Source organism: Brienomyrus brachyistius, chromosome 17 (assembly GCF_023856365.1).
Source record: "Brienomyrus brachyistius isolate T26 chromosome 17, BBRACH_0.4, whole genome shotgun sequence".
Lineage (NCBI taxonomy): Eukaryota > Metazoa > Chordata > Actinopteri > Osteoglossiformes > Mormyridae > Brienomyrus > Brienomyrus brachyistius.
Genome location: NC_064549.1, coordinates 4,343,558 through 4,348,621, shown reverse-complemented (window position 1 = coordinate 4,348,621; position 5,064 = coordinate 4,343,558). Strand labels below are relative to the sequence as shown.

Genomic DNA, 5,064 nt, shown 5'->3' with positions numbered 1-5,064 from the left:
CAAGGGAGAGAGAATGGGCGGGGAATTAAGCCTGTTAGTAAGAGGCGTTTGCAGGCTACTGTGTTATCTGTTGACGGGCACGTATGGGGGAATTAATGCACAACAGACATATTATTACATGGCATCTCTGCATTGGGAATTCCTGATTCAGTTAATAATTACGATAATAATCCTTGCCACCCACAGTAATATCCTGTATTTATTAAGTACTAATCAGCCAGTTTGCTTCCTGGAAGAGAAAAACTGTGACAGACCAGCCAGGAGCAATGCGGGCAAAGCGGGCTCAACCTCAAGGATTCCATTTGAAGAGGTGAGTAGGTTTACTGAACAGGCACAGGTAACGATTGGCTTTGAAAGCAACCACATAAATGATCAATGTTATAATGTATATATGGTACTGAAAATGTTATTGATTATAATGCTAAGCAACTGGCTAGAGGCATAATTTCTCTATGTTCAAGGCATCCTCAAAGACAAGCCATACCTCTAATTGGGGGCCATACAGCGGAACACTTTGTTATTCATCACCCTGCCACATTCCATGTCTACATCAGATGGACATCCTCATTGTCAGGACCAAAAGTTCCTTTTCAGGCTCTGGTTCCTTTTGACTTTTGATTTGTGCCTTTCTGATACACTTTCAGAAATTTGGGGGTCATGAGAAAGCTCTTGAGAAGTAGGCTTTGGGACTCTACGACAGCGGAAGGCTATCAGGGGCTCACTTACACATAGAGTCAGGGACTGTATAATGCACAACATTGTCCAAGACTCTGACATAGAAGAATATGAGGAACCCACTCACGCACAGAGACAAGGACTGTATAATGCACAGCATTGTTAGGGACTGACACACACAGACTCAGCATATATACATGATAGATGTTAATCCAGACCTCCTTTTTATGGACTGGATGTATTGTATCTTTAATGTTTTGCACATTTTGAAGGAACGTCTTTATATGTTTCTGTCATCTATGCCATCGCTCTAGCCCCCGTCGTCATGAAATCCTTTCAGAGACTCGTAATGGCACAGGTCAAAAGCACCCCCCCCCCACTGTACTCACTACAATTTGCATATTGGCCTAACAGGTGGACTGAGGACGCCATATCTGCTGCATTTCACCTCTCCCTATCTCACCTAGACGAGGGAGACACTTACATTAGAATACTGTTCATGGACTCGGCAGTCAACACCATCATCCCCAAAGTCTGTACATGAAACTGAGCGAGCTGGGACTGAACACCTCTCTCTGCAACTGGATACTGGACTTTCTGTCAGAGAGGCCTCAGTCCGTCTGTATCTGCGACAACATTTCCAGCCCCATCAGACTGAGCACAGGAGTCTTCAGGGCTGCGTTCTCAGTCCACTATTGCTCCCACTGTTGACCCACAACTGCACTGCTACACACAGCTATGACCACATCATCAAGTTTGCAGAAGACACGACTATGGTGGGGATCATCAGCCACAACGATGAGTCAGCATACAAAGATGAGGTTCATCAACTGGCTGTCTGGTGCAGTGAGAACAACCTGTCACTGAACGTGGACAAAATTGCTTCAGGCAATCCTGCTCCACCCACATCCATACACCACTCAGCATCAACGGCTCCACGATGGACACTGTTAAGAAGGCCTTGTTTCTGGGAAACGTTTTCTCCATCACCAAGAAGGCTCAGCAGTGTCTTCACTTCCTAAGGCGACTGAAGTGGGCCAGCCCCCCCCCCCAGTCCTCACTGTGTTCTACAGGGGCACCATAGAGAGCGTCCTGACCAGCTGCATCTCCGTTTGGTTCGGCAATGCCAGCCTGCAAATTGTAAATGCATCTGGGAACATCACTGGCGCATCTCTCCCCTCGCTGCAGGAGATCTTCCGGAAACACTGCATCAGGAAGGCTTCCTGCATTATGCTTGACTCCTCACACCACTCACACGAACTGCTCACACTGTTCCCATCTGGCAGACGCTATTGCAGCATCAGGGAGCAATCCACCTGACTGCGCGACAGCTTATTCCCACACGTAGCATCAGCATACAAAGTACATTCTGCGATTGTGACTGCAGTTTTCTCTACTTAACTGATGCAATATTCGCACATTATTGAACATTGTTTGCATATATCTTTGTTGTTTTCTGTTACATAATTGCACATATTATTGGACTACTCACAATGAAATGAAATACCCCCTGTCAATTGTGTGTGTGTGGTAGCACTTATGTATGTGGTAGAACTTATCTCAGAATTGGATTTTTTCCTCATTCAATGTAGAATTGCGTAAATATTTTATACTTATTTAGAATAAGTTTGAAGTTATTACAGTGAAAGTGTTTTTCTTCTTTGGTCTGCTTAAAAGTTATATGGTTGTTTAGTTGCTTGATAACAGTAATTGCTAGAAGAATAGTCATCAGCTATATATTCTATTCTATATATTTTCCAATGCATACTTATTTTTCAGATGAAAAGCCTGCCAGCCTCACTATGTTATTGGGTGTTATACTAGTGGGGGGTGGGGGAGCATTTGTGATCAGGTGACTCAAATGCTTGATATTTGCTGATTATAAACTACCCAGCTGTTATCTTGAAACAGCACCGTGGTGGTATGTGTGGACCACTAGATTAAAAAAAAAAAACACTCCTGTTGCGTGTTAAGCTATATCCCTTTGTAGCATCACAACTTTAGGTGCCTGTTAAGCTCCACCCATATTGCCTGGTATTCTCTGTCATAATAATAATTGATACTTTTATTGATCCCTGTGGGGAAATTGTCTTTTTATGCCTCCCTCAACTTGCTCTTTGTAGAGTAAGCTGGCCATGAAGGGCAGCCACATGCTGGGGGCAAAGAGCCTTGCTCAAAAATCCACAAACAGCCTGGCTGGGTTTGAACCGGTGACTTCTGAATAGATGCACACAGGCTTAGCCCACTGAGCCACATGTTGCCCCCAAGCAAAGATTACCAAGTTTATGGGGAAGTTGGCAATCGGCGATTCACAAGGAAAGAGGAGGAAAAAGAAAGATCTAAAGATGGGAATAGAGTTTACAGAGGCACACAAAGAGTTCATTGAGAGAACTGAAAAATGTTACTCAGAATGGATTTGGAATGAGATCATATCCAATCCTTAATCCATTTCACTGTATACCTGCCGCTGTCACGGTTGTTCACCCTGAATGGGATGCCAGTCCGTCATAGGGCACGGGGCTGGGGTACACCCTAGATGGGATGCCAGTCCGTCACAGGGCACAGGGCTGGGGTACACCCTGGATGGGATGCCAGTCCATCACACTGCACGGGGTTGGGGTACACCCTAGATGGGATGCCAGTCCGTCACAGGGCACCAACAGGCACACATATTCACGCACTCCCTAAACTTAGAAGCTGCTGCACACTGTAAGTGGTGCTACCTCCCCCACCAGCAGATGTGCAGCACAGACGGCCAACACTTCATCCCGCTTCAACTTTGTTGCTGGACCATGACACCTATTTCAACATCTGAGAAATCAGAATCATACTTAGGCCCAATGGTTAGGGGTCTCCTTGTTTTCTCTGAAGAAAAAAGGTATGTTTTACACACAGTGATGTCATGGTGAATAGTGGGTGGGTTTGGGGGGTTGGCATTCTCTTTCTAATGCTGGAGGGGCTCCAGCTGGAGACTGTGGGAGGGGGAGGGGTGAAAGCAGGCATTCTTCTCTGCCTCAGTTCCAGACGTCATTATTCTGCATGAGTGGGGGGGTAAATATGAGGATGGGGGGTGCAAGCTGTATGCTAGTGGCAATGTCTTTAGAATATGGTCGGGCACCATTTTAGGGGTCTAGGGATTAGGGGTGGCTGGATGTTCACAAAGGCAAGGATTGTGTCCACAGGGCCTCCACTGCAAGATTGGACATTGTGTGAGTCATAACTGAGCTGTTAGTCATCATGGAAAAATGTATGGTGGGATGGGACAGCATCAGCCGAGACGCAGTGACAGTAATAAAGGCCTCCAGTTGGCCGGCAGAAGTCTAGCATCACCCAGAAACCGGAGAGGCATTTATCACCCATCGATCAGTAGCTAACAGGGCAGTTTATGTTCTCCACATTGTTACTTCACCAAATATCAATCCAATGACAGGAACACAGCCAGATGGACCAGTTCTGCACAATTAAAGTGCCATGATGCACATTTGAGAATTAACTCATCTGATGCAGCATCACTAAACAGACGTTAATCGTAATTAAGGCTACGTTTCTGCATTACTTAAGGATAGACTGGAGGATGACATCACAACCCAGCTGGGTCTAAGAGGTTCCTTCAAATAACTGCACATGATGAAAGTATTATTGAAGCTTTTTCTGGATAAAGTTTTTAACTTCCTACATATTCTATCTATCCATATAGAAATGTTAAGGAAATGTTATAATTCAGTAGGCAAGGTCCCCCAGCAGCCAATATCCAGTCTCATTCCTGTTCCTCAATGATTTTGCCACCTGCTGTCCAGGTGTGCGCTCGCTCTCTCTCTCTCTCTCTCCCTCCCTCTCTCTCTTTATCTCTCTCTCACTCTCCCTTGTTATTATTGGTCAAGTGTCATGGCCACTGTGAAGCCGCACACTGATGCTCACACCACTGAGGCATGGAGTCCTTCTAAGCGAAGCTTTTCCAGTTTGTGAGCATATCCCTGGTGCTGAAGGAGCTTCAGCTCAGCTCTGTGGCGCCCTGTGGAATGTGAGGGTGTGCTCAGGTCAGGTCAGGACCGGAGCGGTCATGCGCCAGTGACCCCAACAATCCCCGATTTTTGTTTTCCCACAGAAGCTTCTTGTGCTGCATTCCCCAGCCACTCTGCTTGTCCTTCCTAGCATATTAATAGCAATTTCTCCAGTTTTGTTGGCAGGAACCCAAAGACAATATGATCCTAGATGGAACCCCTTGCAAGACGTCCAGAGCCAAAACCTGCTACTTAAGTCAATAAACACACTAACATATCTGAAGATGCCATGTTTTTCATTCAAGTATTGTTATAGCGATACAATGCAGTCATTTTTTCCAGTACATTAATTGTTCTCACACAGCATTTTGATATTTAATTGCTTTGG

General features: G+C 45.4%; 1 long non-coding RNA gene across 1 annotated transcript; it reads left to right on the top strand.

The window, feature by feature from the left end:
- Positions 1–40: 40 nt before the first annotated feature.
- On the top strand, positions 41–2,747 carry LOC125712327 (uncharacterized). The gene is made up of 2 exons (XR_007383261.1): positions 41–310; positions 1,090–2,747. It is a non-coding gene; the product is annotated as an uncharacterized LOC125712327 (long non-coding RNA).
- Positions 2,748–5,064: the final 2,317 nt, after the last annotated feature.